Raw genomic sequence first — 13,038 nt, forward strand, 5'->3', positions numbered from 1 at the left:
CTGTAACTGACTGCTCTCTTGTGGTCTAACAGAACTATGATATAAGGAACTCTGGCACTAGTAACTAAAGTTAGAGAAAAATAGCTATCAGCTGTAAATAAAAATATTGATTTATTTTTTCTTTCTTCAGTCCCCATGTATGAAGACAGACCACAGAATTATAAATAAATATACACAAGCCCATCTATATTGGGGTAGAGGGATATTTAACATAATGGTAAAGGGCAAAAAAATTGTAAATGCTAATTTTTCAGAATAAATAAGTAATGTAAACATTTTTTGGAAAGAAAAAGAAATTTGTTTTCGGATCTCTTGTTATGTAAGTGCCTACATAAAAGCTTCGATTTCACTTCTTGGCCTGCAAAGTGTAAAGAGTTTACTATCTGGCTCTTTACAGAAAATGTTCACTGACCCTTGGTTCAGGGTTTTTCAGTATTTCTATATAACATATTAGAATTTTTTTATTCAGTTTTCTCTAGACAAAATAAATTCACCTTCGTACTATCCAAGAAAGTATTTAAAGTATCTAGATGTGATGATTTTGGATAAAACACCATCATTTTTTAACATTCAGTTTTTCAACACACAAAAAGAAATATTGGTTAATTTTACTTTGCAGGCAAAATAGAAGTTGACTTTATGAATGGATTTCTCAGATATAATCTAACATTTCCTGAATATTGATTTATGAGACAGTAGGATTAAATCCTTTAATTAGCTGAGTTACAGCTATCATACATTTCTAGATTTCTTCTTATTAAAGGTTGAAACAAAATCAAGCATGTCCTAGAACTGTCAACATAAAAATTTCCGACCCTACAGAGTTCTTTGATTTTTATTTTGTTCTATGTAGGAAAGTAGATACTTTGATTCTTTGCCAAAGAAGAAAAAGTCAATGAATTGAAAATTTTTCTGACCATTGATAGATCAGGTGATATCAGTGTGAGTCCTGGGGTATTTTAAGTCAGTCAACGTTGGAAGATGCAAGTCAGTGAGGTTTGATAACTGTTTGTACAGGATATTCTTACACATACACACACAGACACTCGAGGTATTTCCTTTGTGCACTCCATTCTACTTAGAGTGTTTTATCTAAATAATACAACTATTATAGCATTTAGCAGATGCTAACTGTATACTCTAGAGTTTTTTCAGATATATTACTCTCTGTAGGAAGGCAATTCACAAGCAATTTTCTTGTTTGTACTTAAAAAGTCCAAGTTTTTGTATGCTTTCAGGTCATGGTTCAAACACTTGCTTTTTCTTGAAAATCAAGTCTCTTCTAACATTAATTTCAAATGCCCATCTCTTATGAATCTTAAAAGTGCATTTCAAAGTTAACACACCCTGTGATTTGAAACAGTTATATGTGGTCATAAATAATATGCCAGAGGCTGCAATTGATTGCATCCATTTCTACTTATATTCCACTTTCACTGTAACAGGCACTTGGGACCAAATTACTGGATCTCATTGGGGACTATTTTAATGAAGAATAAACACTAAAGCTGTGATTCCTTTGTGGTACCATATATATTATGTCTTGGTTTCCCTTTTCCCACTTTTATCCATTTATATTTCTGTGTTTAGTAAATTTAATGCCTGTAGTATACATTCTCATGCTGTTCTATATCATCCAGCACCCTTTATCTTTTACCTGGTTCACCCATTAGAAATACTTTTCTATTCATAAGAGATTATAGTAATTTAGGACAGTTGTGGATTATATACTACTACTAAAGAAATAGGAGAGAGAACCAAAGTTTTCAGATTATTTTTATACATTTTATGAGATTGCCATTTTTTATATTACATCAGTCAAACATACTAAAGCATCAGAAGGCTCTTGTGTCAGATAAAGATGGTCAATCACTACATTAAAGGTAAGAGAACTACATACACATACATACACTACACACGCAAATAAAATTCTGAAATTTTGTACAGTCTAAGGTTTGAAAATATTTTTGTTATTTGGAGTAGTATGAAAATTATGACCATAAGCAAAAACATTCAAGTGTCATCAGGCCTTATCTAGAGCTTTATTCCTTATATCACTATAGTAAACCAAAGTCAAGTTAAGAGTACATAATGTGATGGACCCCATATCTGATTTTCTTTTCCACTTATCACTATATGATATAATAGACTACTTATACACCCGGCTCCATTTAGATGATGTTGTAAGGTCTGTCAAATTAACAATGATTTTTCAAAATATTGATGTCAGGTAAATTGATTAGTATTCTGCACTTCCTAAACTTCTTTGACTGGAGGGACATATAAAATTATGGATTTAAATGCTAGTATCAAATAGGCAACAGACTCTCATTACAAATTTTTACTCATATCTTAACGTACATTTTTAACTCTATATATATAGTTAACTATAACTAAATATGAGAAACGCTGAACTTTCACACAGCCCTTAAAGCAATTTGTATACATATTTACCCTTTCCCCTATTTGGATAACATTATTATTATTATAATTATTATTAATTATTTGTTTGCGGTATGCAGGCCTCTCACTGTTGTGGTCTCTCCCGTTGTGGAGCACAGGCTCTGGACGCGCAGGCTCAGCGGCCATAGATCACGGGCCCAGCCACTCCGTGGCATGTGTGATCTTCCTGGAACGGGGCACGAACCCGTGTCCCCTGCATCGGCAGGTGGACTCTCAACCACTGTGCCACCAGGGAAGCCCAGCATTATTATTTTTAAGTGCGTGAATTGCCCTAGGACAGAAATAATGAAGAAACACATTTATGTTTATTATTAGAAATTGTATGAATAAGCAACACTAATATGAGAATTTTTGACAAAGCTGTGTGAATTAGTAAGATATTGTTGAGAAAGGGGATCAGAGACTTGAATCCTTGTACAAGGAGAATGTATGAGAAAAAGACTAATAAGTACAATCTGTAACGTGCCAATTTGGCTTTCAATGTGATTAATAAAAATGAATTATTTTTGCTTACTTGGAAAAAGGGATACTACCTATTCAAGAGGCTTTTTAGATCACCAGTATCTTGCTTTCCTCAAGCAATAATGTAAATAAATCAAATGTGGACAGACAAGTGAAGCATGGAAAAAATCCAATTCTTCATACAGGCATAAGGACTTTCCCTGGCAATTTAATAAGGTTCATACCTCCACAAAGGACTTGGAAACCCAGAATCATTTGGGTAGTAGTAATTAATTGAAGTGGCTAAGGCCAGGTCTTCTATGTTGAATCAGTTATGTGACAAGCATAATTCTGCTGAAACTACAATGGGTATCATGGGGTTAAAACTTGGTGGCAGCAAGAAAGAATATAATCAAGGGTGAAACATTATCAAGATTAAGAATCTGGGGAGGCTATTTGGAGATTGAGTATATTTTTAGAACCTACATTCTCCCTTCTTATATTCAAAATAGTTTGAGAGAAATAGAGATTCAGAGAGAGAGAGAGAGAGAGGGAGGGTACAGAGATTTAGAGACAAAAATAATGCCAAGATATTGTAAGGAGAAAAATCTCTGGGAAGGACAGACATACACACATGCCACCACCAGTATATATTCCACAGTTTATTAGACTTACTGACATTTTATATAATACCTTGAGTTCCCTGAAAGAAAGGTGTTTCAAAAATGCAGAAACAGAAATCTCAGGGGAAAAAAAATGTGGGTTAGTTCTAACAGAAAGAAAATATTGCTCTATAGTCATTGAGAGTGTTAGTTTTCTTAGAATTGGAAAGTTAGTGAAAGAAAGAAATTGCAACACAAAGCAGAAAGTGCTCAAAATCTTTCAAGTTTCTTATTACTTCCCTTCTCTCAGCCACTCAGCCTTGGCAAGTCAAGGTAAGTAGGTTCTCTTGTATATAAACGTATGTAAGAAAGTAGAGAAAAAAGATTTCATTGAGAGTATCTCTGTACTTAGGAGATCTGCAGTCTCTTTCAAATGCAGTGTTTTCTAATATTTGCTAGAGAAATTTAACACATCCCACTACCTTCTTCCCATGCTTTTTACATTATAAGATTTTTTAAACTGGCTTACTCTGTCCCTCAACTACTTTATTTATATAAGGCATACTATGATTAATGAACTCTGTTAAGCAACTTAATCTGGTTAAAACATTTAAAATAGGCATATTTGGGCTTCCCTGATGGAGTAGTGGTTGAGAGGCCGCCTGCCGATGCAGGGGACATGGGTTCGTGTCCCGGTCCGGGAAGGTCCCACATGTCACAGAGCGGCTAGGCCTGTGAGCCATGGCCGCTGAGCCTGCACGTCCGGAGCCTGTGCTCCACAAAGGGAGAGGCCATAACAGTGAGAGGCCTGCGTATTGCAAAAAAATATATATATAATAAAATAAAATAGGCATATTTTTAAAAGGTCAGGATGCATAGATTAGTAGCTTCGTTCATCAGATATGTTGGCCCCAGAGGTACTGTTAAGTTTTCATTTTGACCATTGTCAGGAGTAGGGTATATGGTGAGAGAAAACAACTGGCATAGGGCTCCTATATTCTTAGCAAAGTAGAAGACACTGAATTTGTCATTTTCAGAATCACTTTAAATCTAGTATATTTTACTTACTTGTTGAATATGAAACAAAGTCCCATGGGTTGGTGTATGAGTTAGATGAATCAAGTAGGATCCCTGGCCTCATATGCTGGCATGATGCAGTGCAGCAAAGAGGCGTTCATAAAACTGAGACAGCCAGTTTGTTGAAAGAGAGTAAGGGAGAAATATGAGTGTGGGTTGAATGTGAGAGTATTCAGATTCGTGATTATAAACCTGGTGTTTAAGAAAACATTTCATGGTCTGCAGTTCTTAAACTTGTTTATCCATAAGTCCTTATAGGGAAGGGTAATCTTCCACTATCAGTGTTTTTCAGAAATAATTTTGAAAATGATAACAAGATATATCCATATATATGCATACACACATATGTATGTGTTATTTCTCTTTCTCCATCTCCTTCTCCTTTGATGATGACTCCTCTTCTCCTTTTTCTTCTCCTTCTCTTCCTCCTTCTTATTCTCTCTTTTTTTTTTAATTTATTTTTTTTTCCAAGCAGTGTGTTTCAAAGTAGATGCTTCTCTTGTGTTGGAGGATAGAAAAGCATGTTGAATAAATGGAGCTATTTTAAATTCCATCCTAGAGGCATGACCAATGCAGAAGAGTCCTCAGTGGTTTGGAGAAATCTTATAAGAGATTTGAACATTTGGATGGCCAGAGACTCATTTAAAATAGTATACAAACAACTACCATATGTAGTGAAGACTTTAGATATTCAATTTGGGAAGTACTGATACATAGAAGTCTACCACAAAAAAGGATAACACATACAAGATGGAAAATAAAAACACTACTTTCCTGGATATTCAGTTTCATGTAAAATTTCCTGACTATGCTGTTTGTTTTGCTTTTTATTTTTTAAAATACATTTGTCCAGAATCTCTCTGAACTGCAAAGACTGTGTGTACCATTAGAACAATAGCTTCAGAACAGGCTAGTGCAGCTACCTAAAGGACCTTTTAGAGTTTTGTGAGCATATTTTTGATTATCATCATTTGGAGGACATATTGCTGGACACCTTGCATTGATCATAGTGGGCTATCTTAACAAATGATTATCAATCATGTGTGTGAAATTTTGCTTAATAAGACTAAAAGATAATTTATACATGAAAGTCAAATATTTTTACACAATTTTAATAAATAAATGGAATTTTCCAAGAATAGAACTAAAATCAAGGTTAGCTTGTATTTGATTTTGTTCAGATTTTCCTTTGCGTTTATCACTATTTTGTAGTCATGTCATTAACAGTAACAATGTTCATGATATCTGAATCATAAGAACAGCACATCTCTCTGCATTGGTAGCTGTAGAATTAGGTGGAAACATTTCACTCTGTCATCATATTTTCTATTGTACAATAACATTGAACATTTGCTTATTGGAATTTATATTGTTTTACTTTTAATTACCTTTCTTCTTTATCTTTTTATTTTATTGGTAGAGTGTTATACTGATATGGATTTTTTTAAAATGATTTGTGCAGGTTGGTTATGGTATCTATGACTTTCATTCCAAGATAGGAAAGGAATGTTACAAAATATTTTTTATACAAAGGGAGTGAAAGGTTTTACAAGGTTGGAAAGTGCTACATGTGAAGAGGTCAAAATTTCCCTCTGTTACATTCCATAGGTATCAGAGACTGCTAGACAGAGTAAGAAGGGATCAACTGTTACTAAAACCCTCTTCATTTACAGAGGATTCTGAGTCCTAGAATGATTAAATTTCTTTCCAATGGTGACATAAAAATTAGGATAATGGAGTAGAAAATATCTATTAAAAGTAAAGCATTTTCAATTTAGACACATGAAAGCCATATAGATCAGAAACTTGTTTCAATAATGAGGAACTTGGGTGGGAAAACTTGCCTAGATGGAGTTATGTATAATATACACCACTGCCCCAGATTCTACAGTCAGCTGTTTCACTACAGTAGGTCTTTATGCATTTGTATATTTTTTTCTGCTTTATATTATGTGCTAGTAATACCAAAAATGTCAATGATTACTGTGATAAGTCAAACACATAATAATTACTATTAAAGTTATTAGCTTTAAAACCTTTGATTCACATTCAGAAGTACATAATAAACTCCACCAGTCACATATAGAACAAGTTGGAAATGATTTTCAAACGTGTGATCAAGTTAAATACACATTTCTGTGTTCTGATCAAAAGACTGAAGTGTCAAGTAAATACCAAACAAAAGTGGAAATTATGTGTTCATACATAAAGGGTAAAATTGTTTTCCATATATTATCATTTCATTTGGATTTGATTTCTAAAACTTCAGTTTATCTTTCAGTGTTGTTATACTTATTATCAATTAAACCAAATCAGATACATCTGTTATTTAGATCATGTTGCTGGATTAAGGCAATAGTAACTTTTTTGTTGTTGTTAAAGTGGCAGTGTTTTACTTATTTCTTATTTCAAAAGGTGAAAGTCACTACATTTATAATTCAATAGTGGCAGCAGAAACTAGGGAGAAGATTTATGTGTCTCAAGCAAGAGAGAAACTATGAATAAAAAATTCTGGCTCAGTTCCATAATAGATTTCCAATTTTTTACCTGATTAGTTGTGAGATAATTCTAAATGGAAGTAAGGAGTGCTTCACCTTCTAAAATAGACCAGAAAATGCTGATGAAATCCTTTGTTCTCATTACCAATATCAGTGCAAATAGGGAAGAAAAAATATTTTCCTTTTTTTCTCTCATGTGAAGTACATAGAGCTAATAAAGGAATTTAAAATATTTTATGAAGTTATATAAATTTATATTTATAAATATATTATATATATATCATATCAGAAATAAAATACTTCTGAAAATTGTTAGTTTTCACTATATTTATTTAGAATAACCCTAAAGACCTTTGAGTCTTTCAAACAGGTATGAAATGATGATATTGAACTTTTCATCTAAAAGAATAAATTATTATATTTAAATAGAGTTGCATGCTATTAATAGTTTTGAATAAAATAATACCATGTGTTGGCTCTTTCTGCCAGAAAGATTGAGTAGATACATTTCTCCCTATTCTGCCTGTTAGGAAATTAAAAACAAAACAAAAAAGAAACCCAACAACCCCGCCTGTTAGTATAAAAGTCTTGGGTATTATGTGTAAAACAAACATAAGAAGACTCAGAAAATTGGAGAGAAGAAGGTAGAAAATCTAGTGATCTCTACACAACGACCTACATGGTTTTGAATTCTCTAGGTTTTCTTTTTACCTCAATTAACCAAAATGGGTGCCAGAGAATCCAATAACTTGGAAATACCAATGGACACAGACAATAAGATACCCAACAAAAACCTGCTCTTTATAGCCAAAGGACCAGGAAATGGGGAACTTAGCTAGGCTGAAAACCTTTAGAAAATGACTGCACCATTGCAGCCAAATACCCAAAAAACATATGAAAACAAAAACAAACAAATAAAAAGCAGCAACTGTGGGCCACGCAGGCCCAAATCACCAATGGCTAAGTGGGAACACAAACTTCTCTTCTTGTTGTCAATAAAGAAGTACCCCCACCTTCTGCCAATCTCTCATCCCACTAGGGTAGGATCAGAGAAGACTAAATAAGGAACCTGGACTTTCACCCCATCCTGACCCACCTCTCCCTCACATTGGTGTCAGAAGCCCATGTTGGAGAGTAATAACAAGGAATCCCTAGCACTCTCAGCCAAGGACATATCAGTGGATGGTTACGTGGAAACTGAAACTTTTATTCCCACCCAGCAAGGATGAGGAGTTCTCCTTCCTCTGACTGATTGGGAAACTTGGGCTTCTATCCCCACTGAGCTATAACTAGATGTCACTCCTGTGCAGGGTCAAAGAAAGCTACCTAAAATAAAAGGTTTAAATAAGACCCAGAGTCATATGACACGTTAAGGTTTCAACAGAAAAATTACTCATCATACTATGAACCAGGAAGACCTCAAACTGAACACAAAAGACAATCAATAGTTGCCGAACCCCCGAGATGATAAAGTTGTTAAAATTATCTGACAAAGATTTTTTAAAAGATATTATAAAGTTGCTTTGACCATCAATTATGAATATGCCAGAAATGAATGAAAAAATACCCAGTCTCAGAAAACAACATAGAAAGTCTCAACAAAGTGATAAAATACATAGTGAAGACCCAAGTGGAAATTTTAGAACTGAGCTGGAGAGCTGAGCTGTCAGATATAGGAACTGTCAATTATAACAACAAACTAAAATGAAAATAACCCTCTAGTTTTTAATCACTTACTCCCATGGTGTAAGCAAGAGGCCAAACCTAAGAAATTGTTGGCTCTCCCAACATCAATTTTTCACCACGGGAACAGCTCCAGGCCTGGTCAGCACAGACACAGGGATCTTTGCCCTTCCAAGGGACATCTGATGGTCAGTGGGGAAGGACAGGGGTAAGGGTTAGGACTAGAAAAGTGTTGAATGCTGAGTCAGAATGGAGAAAAATATCTTTAAGTTTCCCCCCAGTTCCCTCTATAAAATGTTCTCAGCAGAAGTGCCTGGGGGAGGAATGCAGATAAGTATAAAAGCATGGCCAGCTGAGGACCCTGAATCCTTGACTGCAACTCCCTTGGGAGACTGCAAGGCAAAGGCTGTGTGCGACTCTTGTGCCCCCTGAAGCCGGACAGGTACAGCCTTTGTAATTGCTTCTGGTCAGGCCTGAAAAATCAGACACAGGCTATTTAGCCAGGAACCAGACCCCTCACTTACCAGCCCATGCAGTTTTTTTTCTTTCCTTTATCTTTTCACATGTTATTGAATCATTACTGTTTCATTTATTTAATTAAATAGTTTGTGACTTATTTAATATGGACTATTCCAGGTCATTCAGATTTGAAGAAAGACAGGAAAAGAGACAAAGCTTTCACATTTGCTTCACACTTTTTCTGGACTGGGAGGGGTTGAATAGCAGAGTGTAAATGCTAAACTAAGGGAAAACAAGCTCACTCCAAATGGAAAATTTTACTCAAAACATTTAGGTTTAGAAGTCTCACCTTAAAGTGTAAATTGTCCCATTTAAGCAGAAAACTTAAAAACAAATTAAACTGTCTCAATTGATATGGATTTATTTATTTCAAAAATCTAAACAAACATATTCAAAAACATGTCTTTTCTTCTTAAACATCTGACAGTGTGGATTTAGAAAAAAATCCTCTCTAATGGCTTAGTTTCCAACTCATAGATAGGGTGTTAATAATCATCACCAGTAGAAATCCTCATACTGGCTTTGGTTACAAATATACATAATGTGATTCAGATGATCATGTTTCCCCTAAGGGGATATGAACTCAACTGAAATGCATTTTCCTACAGCTGACAATCCTTTGCATAATCCTGATATTTTGATTAGCGTTTAGAAGACTTTAAAAAGACAAGCAGAAAATGTCACACCTATGGTATCTCAATATGGGATTCAGATTGCATATCAGATAATGTGAAGCACATGTCATTGAAAGGATTTGATTGTCTTTCTGTTGCTTAATTTCTGGGTCATGGGGGTTGATGCCCCAACAGGATCATTTCAGTGCTTCCTACAGAACTCTTGAGAACAGTTTTGAGTTTTCTGCTTTTAATTCTTCAATAACAGTCAACCAAAGTAACAATACACAGATCAAAAAGTACAATGCAGGGCTTCCCTGGTGGCGCAGTGGTTGGGAGTCCACCTGCCGATGCAGGGGACACGGGTTCGTGCCCTGGTCTGGGAGGATCCCACATGAGGTGGAGTGGCTGGGCCCGTGAGCCATGGCCGCTGAGCCTGCGTGTCCGGAGCCTGTGCTCCTCAATGGGAGAGACCACAATGTGAGAGGCCCGCGCATTGCAAAAAAAAAAAAAAAAGTACAATGCAGAACAGACAAAAAGATACATGTATCCATCTATTTTCTCTTCTAAAATTATCGATTAAATCTATTTTAAATATAAAGTTTATTTTCATGTCCATAAACTTTGCCTTGTATCAAGGAAGCTATTTGTTAAGTTTCATTATTTTCACTGTAAAACATCAAAGATTTTGTGAATTTTAATGAAGACCTAAAACTAGGACTATAATAAAATATGTACAGAAATATCAAGCAATTATTATTTTACTCAGATCTCTGAAGAATTAGAAATTATGAAGGCACACACCCATAAACACATGTAATATTTAGTTGCTATTTCACTTTAGAATATCTCTCCTCTTTCTTAAAAATATTTCTGATATTTCATCCTCCTAGTTTAGAACTTCTGATTGTAAACACTAAAATTTTGGCACCTCAAATAAAATGTCATTCATTGGATATGTTATAAAGAAGTGAAAATATTTCAATGATAAGTGAGAACACTATAACATATCTGGAATTACAGAACTGAAAGTGTTATATGAAAACAATAATAATGAGTATTTGAAGAAATGTACATGATATGTAGAGAAAAGAAAATCATTATATTTGTTTTTAAGCACAATTGAGGATATCAATTTTCAACACAAAATGGTCCAATCCTCCCAATCCTACTGAATATATAAACTTGGAGAATATATGAAATGAAAATAGTGATCCCTCTACATAGAATGACAGAAACTTGCTATTCAGAAATGTGTTTAAATTTGTGTATTATAATTATACTTGTATGTTAATTCCCATAAAAATATTCGTATTTAACAGAAATGTATGTGCATGTGTTTGTGTGTCTCTGTGTGTATTTAACCTTTAAGTAAATCTTTTTTTTTTCTTTTGTGAAGTTTTTCTTTAATTTTCAAATAGTACTTTTGACAGTGTACCTATGTTTCATACTAGTTTTTTTTTTATTGTTTGATAACAAATAATGTTAGCATCCTTGTTATCTTAGGTTAATTTGCATTTTTGTATATTCATATTAATGAAATCAAACCAAATGTACTTTTTTTGGACTGGCTTCTATACTCAACATAATTCTTTTGTGATCTTTCCATGTCATTGCATGTAGCTGGTTAATTTACATTACAGAGTAGTACTCCATTACATGGATTTACCAAACATTATTTTTCAGTCACCCATTGATGGTCATTTAAGTTGTTTCCAGCTCTGGCTATCACAATGAAGTTACTATAGACATTTGTGTACAACTCTGTGAGAACGTATATACTCTTTTCCCTTGAGTAAATACCCAGGAGTAGAACGGATCTCTTGTATGGTAGGTATATGTATAACTTTTAAGAAACTGCCAAATTGTTTTTCAAGTTTGTGCCAGTAAACATTCCCACTAAGTGCATGACAGTTCCAATTCTTCCACATCCTTTCAAATTCTAGATATCTTCAATCTTTACTTTTAGTCGTTTTAATAGATATCCAAATGTACATCATTTGTGGGGTAATTTTTCATTTCCCTAATAACTAGTGATATGGAGCATCTTTTCATGATATTATGTCATCCATATATCTTCTTAGTAAAGTATCTGTCTAAATAATTTCTAATGTTTATATATTTTGTTTTCTTATTAACAAGTTTGGATAAGAAATATTGGATAAAATTTTTAACCAGATACATGTTTTGTGAATATTTTCACCCACTTCATGGCTTGTCTTTTATTAATAGGATCTTCTGAAGAACAATTTTTTTTAATTTTGATTAAATGGAATGTTCCTTATCCTTGTATGTAAGAAATACGTCACAAAGAACCTAATATCACAAAGGTTTTCACTTATTTTTTTCCTAGATGTTTTATAGTTTTAGGTTTCATTTTTAGATCTACCATACTTTTTAGTTAGATTTTGTATATTTGTATTAGGATACCCAATTGTTCTTGCAATATTTGTTGAAAATAATTATTTTTCTCCACTAAATTACCTTTGTACTTTTGTCAAAAATTGTCTAAAACTGGTAAAAACTGAATAAGGTCTGTGTTCTAATTAACAGTACTGAATCAATGTCAATTTTGTGGTTATGATTGTACTACAGTTGGGTAAGATGTCACCATTGTGGGGAGCTAGGTGAAGGATTCGAGGTACTCTATTTTTATTTATTTATTTTTTTGGCTGCATTGGGTCTTTTTTGCTGCATGCAGGCTTTCTCTAGTTGCGGTGAGCGGGGGACTGCTCTTTGTTGAGGTGTGCAGGCTTCTCATTGCGGTGGCTTCTATTGTTGCGGAGCACAGGCTCTAGGCATGTGGGCTTCAGTAGCTATTGCTCACAGGCTCTAGAGCACAGGCTCAGTAGTTGTGGTGCACAGACTTAGTTGCTCCACGGCATGTGGGATCTTCCTGGACCAGGGCTCAAACCCGTGTCCCCTGCATTGGCAGGCAGATTCTTAACCACTGCTCCACAAGGGACGCCCCGAGGTACTCTATTTTTTCAATTTATTATAAGTTCATAATAAAGTCTAAATGAAAGATTAAATATTTTGTCCATATATATATTTTTTTTTTTTTTTTTTTTTTTTTTTTTTTTTTTTTGCTGTACGCGGGCCTCTCACTGCTGTGGCCTCTCCCGTTGCGGAGCACAGGCT

The sequence above is a fragment of the Mesoplodon bidens genome (assembly GCF_964165515.1).
Source record: "Mesoplodon bidens genome assembly, chromosome: 5".
Taxonomy (NCBI): domain Eukaryota; kingdom Metazoa; phylum Chordata; class Mammalia; order Artiodactyla; family Ziphiidae; genus Mesoplodon; species Mesoplodon bidens.